At 34.9% G+C, this 14,364-nt stretch overlaps 1 non-coding gene and 1 pseudogene across 1 annotated transcript; both read left to right on the top strand.

Annotated features, from left to right (window-relative positions):
• The first annotated feature begins 9,295 nt into the window (after nt 1–9,295).
• On the top strand, nt 9,296–9,369 carry TRNAI-AAU. The gene has a single exon. It is a non-coding gene; the product is annotated as a tRNA-Ile (tRNA).
• A 3,332-nt stretch (nt 9,370–12,701) lies between these two features.
• Nucleotides 12,702–13,727, top strand: LOC123915462 (annotated as a pseudogene).
• Nucleotides 13,728–14,364: the final 637 nt, after the last annotated feature.

Here is a 14,364-nt window from a genome sequence, read left to right as displayed (position 1 = left end):
AAGTATATGTGGAGAATGTCAAATAGGGAAGCAGACAAAGATGTCACATCCAAAGTTGCAACATCTTACCACAACAAGGGTTCTAGAATTACTGCACATAGACCTGATGGGGCCAATGCAAGTGGAGAGCCTTGGAGGAAAAAGATACGCGTTTGTCATGGTAGATGACTTTTCAAGGTTCACATGGATTGAATTTCTAAAAGACAAATCTGAAAGTTTTGATGCATTCAAAGAACTTTGTCTTCAACTCCAAAGAGAAAAGAACTCTGCTATTGTTAGGATACGAAGTGATCATGGTAAAGAGTTTGAGAATGCAAGCTTTCTTGAATTCTGCATCTCTGAAGGAATCAAGCATGAATTCTCAGCTCCAATCACACCTCAACAAAATGGTGTTGTTGAGAGGAAGAACAGGACAATACAAGAGTCAGCCAGAGTGATGTTGCATGCAAAACATCTTCCATATCAATTCTGGGCTGAGGCCATGCATACTGCCTGTTATATTCACAATCGTGTCACACTCAGAACTGGAACTTCTACTACACTATATGAACTGTGGAAAGGCAGAAAACCAACTGTCAAACACTTTCATGTGTTTGGAAGTAAGTGTTATATCCTATCTGATAGAGAGCACAGAAGAAAAATGGATCCTAAAAGTGAAGAATGATTGTTTCTTGGGTACTCAACAAACAGCAGGGCTTACAGAGTTTACAAGCAGAGAACTAAGGTAATAGTAGAATCTATCAATGTTGTGATAGATGATTTGACATCTGCTAAAACATCTGATACTGAAGATGATGTTGCAACAACTTTGCCAACATCTGAAGAAGCTGTAGCAGAAAAAGAATCAGATTCAGATGATGAATCAACCATTTCTACACCTCGTCCAGTAAGTAAAGTTCCTTCAATAAGAATCCAGAAGAACCATCCCAAGGATCTCATCATAGGAAATCCTAACCAAGGAATTGCTACAAGAAGGACTAATGAAGTGGTTACTAATTCATGTTTTGTTTCAAAAGTTGAGCCTAAAAATGTAAAAGAGGCTCTCACTGATGAGTTCTGGATAGAAGCCATGCAAGATGAATTAACTCAGTTTAGAAGAAGTGATGTGTGGGATCTTGTTCCTAGACCCAATGGTGTTAATGTCATAGGCACAAAATGGGTGTACAAGAACAAGTCAGATGAAAATGGTGTTGTAACAAGAAACAAGGCAAGGTTAGTAGCTCAAGGGTACACTCAGGTTGAAGGACTTGATTTTGATGAAACATTTGCGCCTGTAGCAAGACTAGAATCTATTAGGCTACTCCTTGGTATAGCATGCATCTTCAAATTTAAGCTGTACCAAATGGATGTCAAGAGTGCCTTCCTAAATGGGTATCTACATGAAGAAGTTTATGTGGAGCAGCCAAAAGGTTTTGTAGATCCTGCTAATCCTGATCATGTGTACAAGCTGAAGAAGGCTCTTTATGGACTGAAACAGGCTCCAAGGGCCTGGTATGAAAGGCTGACAAATTTTCTTGTTAGTCAAGGATACAGAAAAGGAGGCCATGACAAAACCTTGTTTGTTAAAGAACAAGAAGAGAAGCTGATGATTGCCCAGATTTATGTTGATGACATAGTATTTGGTGGAATGTCTGAAAAGATGGTGCAACATTTTGTACAACAAATGCAATCAGAGTTTGAAATGAGTTTGGTAGGTGAGCTGACATATTTTCTTGGTCTGCAAGTAAAACAAATGGAAGACACCATATTTGTCTCTCAAAGCAAGTATGCGAAGAACATGATCAAAAAGTTTGGAATGGACACTGCAGCACACAAGAGAACACCAGCTGCTACTCATCTAAAGCTAACCAAAGATGAAAATGGCATTGATGTTCATCAAAGCCTATACAGGAGCATGATTGACAGTCTATTGTATCTTACAGCTAGTAGACCAGACATCACCTTTGCTGTGGGTGTTTGTGCAAGATATCAAGCCAAGCCAAAGATGAGCCATCTTGTCCAAGTCAAAAGGATTCTGAAGTATATAAAGGGCACCAGTGATTATGGGATTCTGTACTCCCAGACAAAGAATTCAACTTTGATAGGGTATTGTGATGCAGATTGGGCTGGAAGTGCTGATGATAGAAAGAGTACCTCAGGAGGATGTTTCTTTTTGGGTGATAATTTAATCTCATGGTTCAGCAAGAAGCAGAATTGTGTGTCTCTGTCTACTGCAGAGGCTGAATACATAGCTGCAGGAAGCAGTTGTTCCCAGCTGATGTGGATGAAACAGATGCTGAAAGAATATAATGTCGACCAAGATGTCATGACATTATATTGTGACAACTTGAGTGCAATCAATATATCAAAGAATCCAGTTCAACACTCAAGAACCAAACACATAGACATCAGGCATCATTTCATCAGAGACCTTGTTGAAGAAAATTGTGTGGAACTCAAGCACATTGGTACAAGTGAACAGCTAGCTGACATTTTTACAAAGGCGCTTGATGCTAATCAATTTGAATTTTTAAGGGGCAAATTGGGAATTTGCCTGCATGAAGAAGCATAGCAGTTACTGCAGTTGTGGCGTGCAAAAGGAAACCGTTTTCTCTCCCATCAATCAATGCACGCTAATTTAGGGAAATCATTACAAACTTCCCTTAAATACATCATCACACGCATTCAATTGTTTTTCTTCCAAATTCTAACCTTTGTCTGCAAACCCTATTCTCTCACTTTGCTCATCAAACTCCATCTATCCATCTTCTCAACCTTCAAAAATTATCAAAACATGTCTGAATCTTCACAAACTGCTAAAACCGGACGGTCTACTCGATCAAAGGCAAAAATCGATCCCTCAAAGATTATCAAGGACGCGGTCCCCGTTACAGTTGTTCATGCATCCAAACCCAAAGCTCAATCCAATGACGCTGAGAAGCAAGGAAAAGGAAAAACTGTTGAGAAGAAGGAAACTTCTGAGGTAGGCGATGATATCTCCCTCTCTACTGCTAAAATTGCTAAATCTAGTAAAGGAAGTTCTAAAAGAAAGAGAAGAGACTACAAGTCTAGGATTCCTCTGAGTATGTCTGATCTGGTGTTTGAATCAAGTGTTAACACATCTGAGAAAGCAACGGAAGGAGAATCTCAAAAACCTAAACCTGTGTCTGAAGTTGTTGAAACAATTCCTCCTGCTGGTGACCCTAGCGAAGAAAATTTGGGATCTGACGCTGCAAAGCAAGATCTTAACTCTATGCCTGTTGAAACGGAGATTGAAGACACCCATACAGAAGTTGAGCCTGACATTGCTGATAAATCACCAACTCTTGCTGAAATGGTAACTGAAAAATCAGCCCCTGTGGAAACAGAAGAAGTTGTGATGAAGGATGTTGAGACATCCTTGAGAGAAGATGAAGAAACTGAAACCGCTGAGGAAGAACCTGTGAAGGAAGCTGATGCTGCAAAAGATGTTGAGACAACTGTCACAACATCTGAGACCTCAGATGAAGAGACTGAAATTGCTGATGAAGGAGCTTCTGCTGATGAAGAGGAAACTCAATCTGAAGAGAGCAATCAATCCATCCCCACAGAAGAACCATATTTTGAGGCTGACAAACCTACAGAACCAGAGAAAGAAAAAGAGAAAGATGTTGTTGATGTTGATGATTATGTCACCACCAAGACTGCTGAAAAATCAACTGGTGGTATAACAAAGAGATTGAGAAGCTGTACAGGGAAGGTTGTGCCCTCTGCAACCAGAACTCCTACACCAAGAGTCAAAACAAAAGGTGTTGGACCAGTCAAAGGTTGGAGTAAGGTTCTCTCCCCTCCTGCCAAGAAGAAGGAGACACTGAAGAGAAAGAAGGAGTCATCCAGTGACTCAGATTATGATGCTGCTGAAGATGTTGCTAATATCTCATCTGCCAACCCTAAGAAAGCTACTGTGAAGAAGGCTCCTCAAGGTGTTGAAGAAGCCCCATGTGATAACATCTCTTTTCATCGTGCTGCCTTTGCACTGAGATGGGACTACATTTACCAAAGGAGATTGGCTGTTGAAAGGGAACTGACCAAAGATGCGCTCAAATGTCAAGACATCTTTGACTACATCAAGGAAGCTGGTCTGATGAAGACAGTTTGTGATTTCAGTCTCTGCTATGAGCTGCTGGTGAAAGAATTTCTTGTAAACATCCCTGAAGAATGTGATAACCCACTGAGCAAGGACTACCACAAAGTTTTTGTCAGAGGTAAATGTATCAATTTTTCTCCTGTTGTGATTAATAATTACTTAGGAAGATCTATAGAACCTAAGGCTGAATTAGAGGTTGCTAATGATGTTGTGAGTGCTGAGATAACTGGTGGTAAGGTTAAGGTCTGGCCTACAAAGAAGCTGATACCCACGAGTAAATTGAATGTCAAATATGCCATCCTCAATAGGATAGGGTCAACCAATTGGGTACCAACCAAGCATGCAACCAATGTTGCAACCAACCTGGGTAGATTTATATATGCTGTAGGAACCAAAGTTGACTATGACTATGGGACCTTTATTTTTGATCAAACCATTAAGCATATTAGATCAACTGCTGTGAAGATGCCAATAGCATTCCCATCACTATTATGTGGAATCATTTTGGCCCAGTATCCAGAAATCAAGGTTGTAACTGATACACCTAAGAAGAGGGAATCTGGCTTTACTTTTCATCATAAGCTTTTTGGTAATCATATTGTTGCTGATCATGTTGGAACATCTGCTGCTGGAGCTGGTGTTATGACAAAAAGGGAGATTATTGCTGGTTTGAAAGTTCAATGTCAAGAGATAGATAAACAGCAGGCTGAGCTTGAGGAGAGGAAGAAATTGTTCTTGCAGATGATTGAAGGATTGGAAGCTGATGAAAAACATGTCAAAGCTAGTGCAAATGTGACTACAGGTGAACAAAACAATGCAGATGAGGATGAAGGGTATGATACTGCTACAGATGAGGATGAAGCTTCTGATAGCAGTGATGATGAATGATTTTGTAATCTGTTTAATGTTTTACTGAACTTTGTTATTTGGTTTGTGGGTTGTTTTGTGCCCTGGATTTAGCACCTTCTGAGTGCATGGTCTGTATTTTGTTTTATTCTGCACCTTGGATACTTAACTTTCCTGTTTTGGCACATTTTGTGGCTAAAAAGGGGGAGTAGTACTTTGATTTGTTTGTTTCTGCTACATGTTGTTGTGACTTTTGTTATGACATGTTTTTAAGTAGCAGTAAGCAAGTATTCAGGGGGAGTAAAAATTTTACCCTAAGATGATGCACAAGCTGATGAAGTCAGGGGGAGTTTGCTGCTGAATGGATATGCTGCCCTGATTGGACGAACATGTGCTAAAAGATGTGCTCCCATATGTCACAACACCTTTGATGACATATGACATATGATATATGTTTTTGCTCTGATACCACGTTTTATTTTGCTCGAGGCTAATTGATGATAACTCCGCTGCTGCTGCCTCTGATGCATATACTTTTCACCTATATGAAACTTTGTTTAATTGATGCTCTAACATTCCTTCTTTTGTGTGACCATAGTGATTTGAAGGATTGCGCTGTTTAATCTCTCAAGGGTAATGGCCTGAAATTGTTTTAGCCAAAAATTGCCAAAGGGGGAGATTGTTGGATATTTGAATTGGCTTAATTTTGCTAAAACAAATATACTAACAAGATGTTGGAAAACATGTTACAACATCATATTTATTCAAGGAAATCTCGCGCATTTATGAGAGCATCTGCTATTTAAGGAAATCCACTTTAAAAGCACGCGTAATGGAGATCTGATCTGATCAGGAGTTTTTAAGGATAAGACAGACTTAATGGTACAACGGTATGATCACAATTATCCTATAAAGTCCTTAAACACTTTTGGAAAGTTTATGTACAATCTTGATGAAGATCAAAAGAGAATCAGATCACCTTTTATGAGCTACAAGGAGCGTCCTACGAGTAATGAAGAAAGAGGAGCGTGCTAGATTATTATATATACGAAGACCAAGCTCAAGACTAGACATCTCATTGAAAAATATTAGTTACACATATTGAGTCTTTGTTGAGTCTTTGTTGAGTGTTTTATTATTTGATTGTAATTCTTGCTTGTGGATTCTATAACACGAGTTAAGAAGTAAGTTTATTATTTTAAGGTTACTCCTAAGCTTTGAAGTACGGAGTTTACCATGTGTGATTCACTTGAAGCTTTTAAGCAAAAGTGAAGTGTTGTCTTGACAAGTTGTCGCCACATCATTCTTAACATTGTATAATCAACACAGGTTGTGTTGTGTGAGTGGAAGTGAGATGGGATCTCATGTCTAGGAGTTCCTAGGCAGAAGTTGCATGAGTAGTGTCGAGGTTATAAGACGTAAACCAAGGGTTTGCTGGAGGTCTTAGTTTAAGGCGTAAATCCTAGGGTTTGCTGGAGGTCTTAGTAACTAGAGCTATTAGTGGATTTCCTTCCTGGATTGGTATCCCCCAGAGTAGGCAGTTGGCTGAACTGGGTTAACAATTACTTGTGTCATTTATTTATTTTCTGTCAGTTTTTATATGTTATATAAGATGTGCCAACAATAGAAAACAACATTATTCACAAAGTAGTTGTTGGGACATCTTAGGCAACATCATTCTAGTGATACCAGAATTACAATTCTGGTGAGTTTATGGCTGGAATTACGCAGTGGCAGCAACTGACTTTATCAACAGAGGAGGGTGAAGCATGGGCATTATTGCAAGCTATGAATGAAGCTAAGAGTAGAGGTTTTGAAAGCGTCCAATTTGAAAGTGACTCTCAAGTGTTGGTTGATGCTATTCGTACCAAACGGCGAGGCAACTCAGAATTTCTTTCAATCGTTAATGAAATTATTTTTGTTATGTTATCATGTGTGAACTTTGAAGTTAAGTTTATTAGGAGAGAAGTGAATTCGGTTGCTCACACGTTAGCTAGGGCGGCCAATTCTTGGACTAGTTTCCATAGATTTGAGATGATTCCTTCATGTATTGAACTTTTGATAAGTAATGAAATGCAGTAAGTTTGTTTGGTTCAAAAAAAGTACCCATACCTATATTTATTGTCCGCATTTTTGCTAAAAATAAATTGATTCATTGTAAAATATTATATTATTTTAATATAATTAAATTTTTAAAATTGTTTATTTTTCTTGGTTTTGGTTTATAAGTCAAACTGCGAACAATGTTAATTTATCTTTCTCTAATTGACGTAATAATCTTTTAGATTGTTTTCATCACATGACATGTTTTAAATACACATCCATTATACTCACTTTGGTTCTTTAAATTGATCCCACTTAATTTTTATATTATTTTACACTTCCCAATTATTTAAACAATTCAATCACATTTTATAAATATTCATGTAACTCGTCAAAATCTCTAAAATGGGTTCACAAACCCCACGATATTTCTCACATTTATACTTCAAAGCAAGTAATCCAACCCAATTTGTCAGTTTACATGTGTTGCTGATGAGCTTAAGTTTGAGAACGTTTTTGAGAATGAAATATCGGTTACATATTGACACAGTATATTTGGTTATTGTGAAAGAGCGACCGATAATGGTGATCTGAAGGTTGAGTACTCCTTCTACTTCTTATAATTCATTTTTTGTTTATAAAAAAAATGTTGACTCGTTAAAATTATAAATAAAATTTTACTAAAGTTCATTTATTTGTTGATATATTCACATTGTGTTTGGATTATATATGTTATAAATAAACATTTTTATTAAAAATGTATAATAGTTTAATAGTGTTGTATTTTTTTAAAATTGATATACATACGTTAGTATATAATAATATATATAATAAATAAATATATATTACGTGGGTATGGGGCGGGGTGGGTACTAAGGTACCCTTACCCGCACTCATACCCGTTCATTTTTGCAAGTAATTATCCATACATGTGTCCGTACCCAAAATGCGTGTGTTTTACCCTATCCGTTATGAGTATTTTTTGCGAGTGCCCATTAGGCATGGCTCAAATTGTCATTCGTATACATGGTCAAAAAGTTGTGTGACATTGTTAGAGCACTCACATGTATCAACCGGGATTCACTTCTTTTTTTTTTTTACTAAAATAGTACGATTTTTATTATTGAAAACTTGTGAATTAACACAAAAGTTTATTTGTTTATATAAGTTATTTTCATAAATTCAAAAATAAGTCAAATTTAAACGAACCAAACTTTTCAATTATTTAAACAATTCAAATACATTTGCTAGATATTTATATAACTAATCAAAACAAGTAAACTATCAAATACCCTCTTAAAATTTTAAAATTCGTCAAATACCCCTCTGAAATTTGGAAATAGGCAAATACCCCCCTGAAATTTTAAAAAGTCACAAAGGAGAGGTGGTTTTAGGATCAATTTTTTATCAAATTGGCATATCTACCTCAACGCATTACAGATCTTTGGACGTCAATGTTGCAGATCCGGGAGTATGAAGATTCCGGTTAATTTTATTTTGTCATATTTGTAGGCACTTTCATGATGCCATTGTATGCTATTAACCTAGGTGCTGCAAGATTGTTTGTAGATTCACTTTTTTCAGTTGTTAACAATCTTGAATTTGTAATGATCGATGTACTTTCAATTTGAATGAATGAATCCATACTTTTTAGTAAAAAAAAAACTGTTGATCCATTATCTTGTAGTATAAATTAATCAATGATTGAGATCAAAACAGTGTTATTTTTTCCTAAACCACATCCATTTTCATCTTAGACATGGGAGAAAAGAAAAAAATATATTATAAATATACTTCTTTTGTCCCTTATTATCATACTCTTCAACAAAATCTGTGTAGGCATTAAGAAATAAGAATAATAGCTGTAATCATAAATTCGTAAAAATTTGAGTTTTCTTTACATATTTATCCCTATAAATGTTAATACCATAAAAGTTAGAAACATAGTTTAAATTTCTATATGGTACTTTTTTTTGTAACTACTATATGGTACTTTATATAGAGGTGTTTTTGTAAAAAAATAGTAATGCATGTTGAATTTTGAAAAACATATTATATTTAGGTACGAACAAAAAGTGAAAAATATATAATTAAAGACGGATGAAGTTTTTTTTTTTATTTAACTTACGGATGAAGTTTTTTTTGTTCTGTGTCAACATGGAAATGGATCATCTTATGTGACACAACATTCAAATCTTCACCAAACCATACAAAAGATCATTTAGGATAGAAAAGTATTTTTATTTTAGTGTATTAGAGGGCACAGGTTAAAATTATTATTTGCAGTACAATTTTTAAATTGGCCCATTAGCTCAGTTGGTTAGAGCGTCGTGCTAATAACGCGAAGGTCGCAGGTTTGAGACCTGCATGGGCCATTTATCATTTTTATTTATTTCTTAATATGTGTGAAACAATCTTAAAAAACAATTTTTTTTTGAGACGGAGAGAGTAAATGACAGATTTAAGCTTGCTCATAAATAATCAACTTCCGATTACTAATACTACACCCTAGCTATTCCACACTTTGACTTTTCACTCAAATTCTATTAAAGAATAACTATATCAGTATATCACTAATACCACACCTTGACACACGCTGTCTTGGTGCAATGTTTGTTACATTCGGATCGACATCTCACTTTCGAGAAACCCGAATTCAACCAATGGTACAAGTTTGTAGGCACGTATACTATATCTTGAGTAACAAACTTATGACGGCTACAACTAAGCTCAATTTCATATAAACATTAAGTAAAGAGTCTTGTCAATATGTGACATAACTGGTCATCTCAAAGACCACTAAAAGATCCCGTATGCCTGAGTGACCGCCCGCGACTATATTTTCTCTGAAATTGTATGAAATCAAATATTGTGAATCTCAAATTATTACTGGTCTTTGACCATATCTGGAAAAATTTAATCCCATTGTTAAGATTTGGATTTTTTATTTGTTAAAGCTTTCGTGTCTCATGAAAGTTTTGTATGTATTTTTAACGAGTATTTAACTATCATAATTGTCTATTGAAAAGAGATTTATTTTAACATGAAACTCACCTAAAAACTTCTATCTTCTTGTTTATCTATTCATCCAAACTAAATAAATATAAACTAAATAAATATCTTATCTTCTTTACTATCTCTCTTACAAATCCATACCACTACACCAGCTTTTATGTTTTGCCTTCACCCAATTCTCCCACTCTTCCCAACCACCGCCAACAAATTTAGGTGCTTTAACCATTGTCCTTGATTAAAATAAAAAATAAAAAGTCCTATTCATTAATCGTGATCATTAATAGCCGACATGATCCTATCTAATTAACTTTGGGTACAAGATATTTTATGCAACAAAACAGAATGAATGTTTTGCTTGTAAAGCCCTCTTTGTCAAAAAAAAAAAAAGTCGCAACTGATCAATAAATTAATAGGACCATTTAAAAAAAGAACAGGAGAGTTAAAGAAATCCCACCAAAACAAAACCTTATTGTTTGGTAAATATCAAAATATAACGAGAAAGCCAGAAAGGCAAATAAATTAATAGAACTAGGGAAGTTTGATGTCCATAATCAAATTAATAATCAAGTTGTGACGGTTGTTAAATAGTTTAATAATGGGATTTTTTAAATAATAAATAAAAAGAAAGAAAAAATAATAGGATTTTCAATCAACCATTTTCATCCATTATATTTAAATTATAAAGACCAGCTTTTTTTTTTTACCGTATAAAGACCAGCTTTTTTTTTTTTTTTACCGTATAAAGACCAGCTTTTTTTTAATTGAAATTTCAGTCGTTTTCATCCTCTTCAATTTTTCTTCCATGTTTTTTATAATTCAATGGTTGGCAAATCACAAAGAATTTAAAAAACACTTAAGAAGAGAGAGAAGATAAATGAATAAATGGTTAAAATTACTACGGTATGAGCATGACCAACATAGGAGAATTGTTTTTAGAGAGGATCCAAATCCTACGTAGTGGGGTTGAAGTTTTTTAGAAATACATCCAATGGGGAACAAAAATTTCAACTTTTGTTCAGTCCCTTCGACTCCAGTTTGTCCAATCACAAAGAATAGTTTTAAAATCAAACACATTATCGTTAAAGTTGTCTTGTCCAATCATTTATTTTTAGCACATTAAATACACCATTAATTTACGATAATTTTTTTTTTTTTTGGTACAAATCTACGATAGTCTCTATTCTCATTTTATTGTGATTGTTAAGTGTTAACCGAAAAATTTCTCAGAACAAAGAATATGTTTTGGTTACAAAGATAGCTATTTTTTGTTCAAAAGTGTAAAACCAAAAGTAGAGGGAGAGTGGGAAACCTCCTTTTTTATTTTGGATATATGGTGGGAAACCTCCTTTTTTATTTTGGATATATGGTGGGAAACCTCTTTTGAAAATGCGGGAAGCATCATCTTTCAACCCAAAACAAAATGTACGAATTTTGAATTTGACTTTACACGCACGAATCAAACTACTAATTCCAGGTCGCAAATTGCAAGCTAAGAGTTAACTAGTTATCGGGACAGTAGTTAAGAAATAAAAAAAAAAAATGAATTTTTTGATACAAGACCCAACAATATGTTGATGTTGAGACGATATGATAAGGTTCGATTGATAGATTCTCTTTGATGTCAATTTCGATGATTTAATTTAACTTCTTAATAAGGGACAAAAGTTAAGCACATTTCACATATGACAAATATTTATTTCGTCCCAAAATAAATGACAAATTTTTCACTTAGTGTACTATTCATATGACCTAATTTGACCTCATTTTTCTACTAATATATACATGCAGTCTAGATAGTTAAAGATATAAAAAGATAATTTTATGTTAAATGGCTAGAATTTTTTTTTCTGATCATGTAGTCTAATGATTAGAATGTGTAAAATAAATAAGTAAGAATACCATAATTTAAACATCAATCCCAACATTTATACACTCTCTCCGGTCATTTTTATAAGAAACACTTTAAAAAAATTGATCATTTTTATAAGAAACTTTGACCAATTTTCAAATGTTTTAAATGTTCAATTTCACTTATGCCTTTATTTATCATAAGAGAGATTTTAAAAATAAGTAAGTTAGTTGAATAAAGAGTAATGAAAATAACTCTGTTTAATGTAATTTCTTAATCTGTGTGATTTTTTCAACGTGTTCTTTATAAAAAGAACTGTATTCCAACTAAGATATGTTTACGGAAATAATATTTTTTATATTTTACAAATATTAATTACAGAAACTTTATTTTAATTTTAGTACAAGTACTCCTCCGACCTCATTTGTAAATAAAAGTAGTTTTTTTAGATTCATTGAAAAACTTTTTCAACGAATCTAAAAAAATTATTTTTGCTTACACATGAGCCCGAAAGAGTATCATTTTTCCATACTCTTTGGTTTTTACTACGTTTGTAAAAAGACAAGGATAACAACAAAACAGTTAATGCCAAAGTAAAAGTTACAAATGTCAATCACTGCACTGCCCAAAAATTTAACCTTAATTTCATAAACGTGGCACCCAAAGAAGCGATCGAAGACCAAATTTTCGTCATTTTCCATAACCACGTCGCATCAAACCAACCGTTAGATCACAATTAACCCATCCCCAAACTCGTTCTATACGCGACACCCCACACCTTAACCCTAGTTAACTTAACCAACCCTATATCGTCAATTACCATAACACCCTTCTTCCATTTTAAACGCTATAAAACCAGCCTCAGAGACTCGCTAGGTTTGCCGAACCAACTTCCCAAAAGGGACCTAGAAGAGAAAAAAACAACAAAAACTCTTTTTCAAAATTCCCTTTTTGACCTTTTGCACTTTTTCAACCATGGCTTCTTCATCATCAAGAACAAAATACAGTAGTTATAGAAACACACCGTTTTCATCTTCACCAAACTTTGCTTCTTCAACAACCTCTTCCACTTTCTTCAACAAAAACACACACTGAAACTCATAGCCATCATCATCACCGATCGGCTTCACCTACACGTGTCAACCTATCCACCGGTTCACTTTCCACTTTTCAGTTTCCCATCGACCAACGCTCCATTTCACCGAACCGGAACGTTCCAAGCCACGTCATCAGCAAGAGGAATCACCACCACAACCACCAGATCCAGAAGAAAACGTGTATGTGTTCTCCGACGACGCATCCTGGTTTGTTTCGTTGCAGTTTGCACAAGAACAACGGTTCAAATTCGATCAACAACGCTGATTCGTATCCGTCGACTCGGCTCAATATGCGTAGATCGGCCATGAAGAATTCGCTGGTGAGAATCGGTGGAGTTGAAGGTGAATGGGTGAAACGAGCTTTAACTGCTTTGATTCGTCCTTCTTCGCATCAACAGAAGAGGAGATCGGGGTTTGAAGCTAGACAGAGTCGTCTTTCCGTCATGTCTAAGGCTGATGAGTGAGGAATAAACAAGATCTGTGAAATTTTTACATCTATTTGCAGGTTCTCGAAGAATTAACTATGGAAGATTCCGCCGCCGAGCCGGAAGTTATGGAAGATTCCGGCATCGATCTGTGATACTGGATTATGAGAATTGCATTTTGTACATAACATTTGCTATGGATTATGGAAGGAGAATTTTGGATCGTTTAATTTTCAAAATTAAATTAGAAAAAAATGAAACTAAAATTAAAACGAAATCTCATATAATTTGGGATATGATTTGTGCTTTACGAGTTGATTCAAATTTTTCTAAATTCAATTGAACAAGTGGTGGATCAAGTTGCTTTTGTTCATTCTGTTATGCTTGCCGTCAATCTCCAGTTTACACCGTTTACGTCGTTCGTTACGTTTGAATTGTGGTTCCATTGTTGCCGTGAAGTCTCCGTTATGTTGGTCGTTATGCTTTGCGTTTGGTGCAAGGTATTTTTTTATGTTCCTTTTATTTATTTATTTTGCATTATTCGTGTGTTTTATTGTTTAATTTGTTTTGTTTAATTGCAATTTGGTTGTGCAGGTGTTTGGTGCAAGGACGTTATCAGAGACAACCGATTCCATTATTAAAATGCTAATTTACATTTGACCCCTTTATCTTTGTGACTTGGATGGAAGAACTAGTCTTGGGTTTTGAAGATTTGACTGGAACAGTTGTGGAAATAAGTGGAATTGGAATAGTAGAAAAATAAAACTGTACTCACTAAAAAAGAAATAAAGAAAGAAGAATATATAAAAAATGGGAATTGAAAATTAAAATAAATTTAAAAATGGAATATTCCACACAGCTGTGGAAGAGAAATTCTAAATTGGATACAATGAATACATTGGACAAAGCCAGCTAGCTGCAGTCTGCAACAATGCAACATGATTTGCGACAATCATAATTAACAACTTATTCAAGATACAATGA

The sequence above is a fragment of the Trifolium pratense genome, linkage group LG1 (genome assembly GCF_020283565.1).
Source record: "Trifolium pratense cultivar HEN17-A07 linkage group LG1, ARS_RC_1.1, whole genome shotgun sequence".
Classification (NCBI taxonomy): domain Eukaryota; kingdom Viridiplantae; phylum Streptophyta; class Magnoliopsida; order Fabales; family Fabaceae; genus Trifolium; species Trifolium pratense.
The sequence above is the reverse complement of the archived record's forward strand: the minus strand, read 5'-3'. Positions and strand labels throughout refer to the sequence as shown.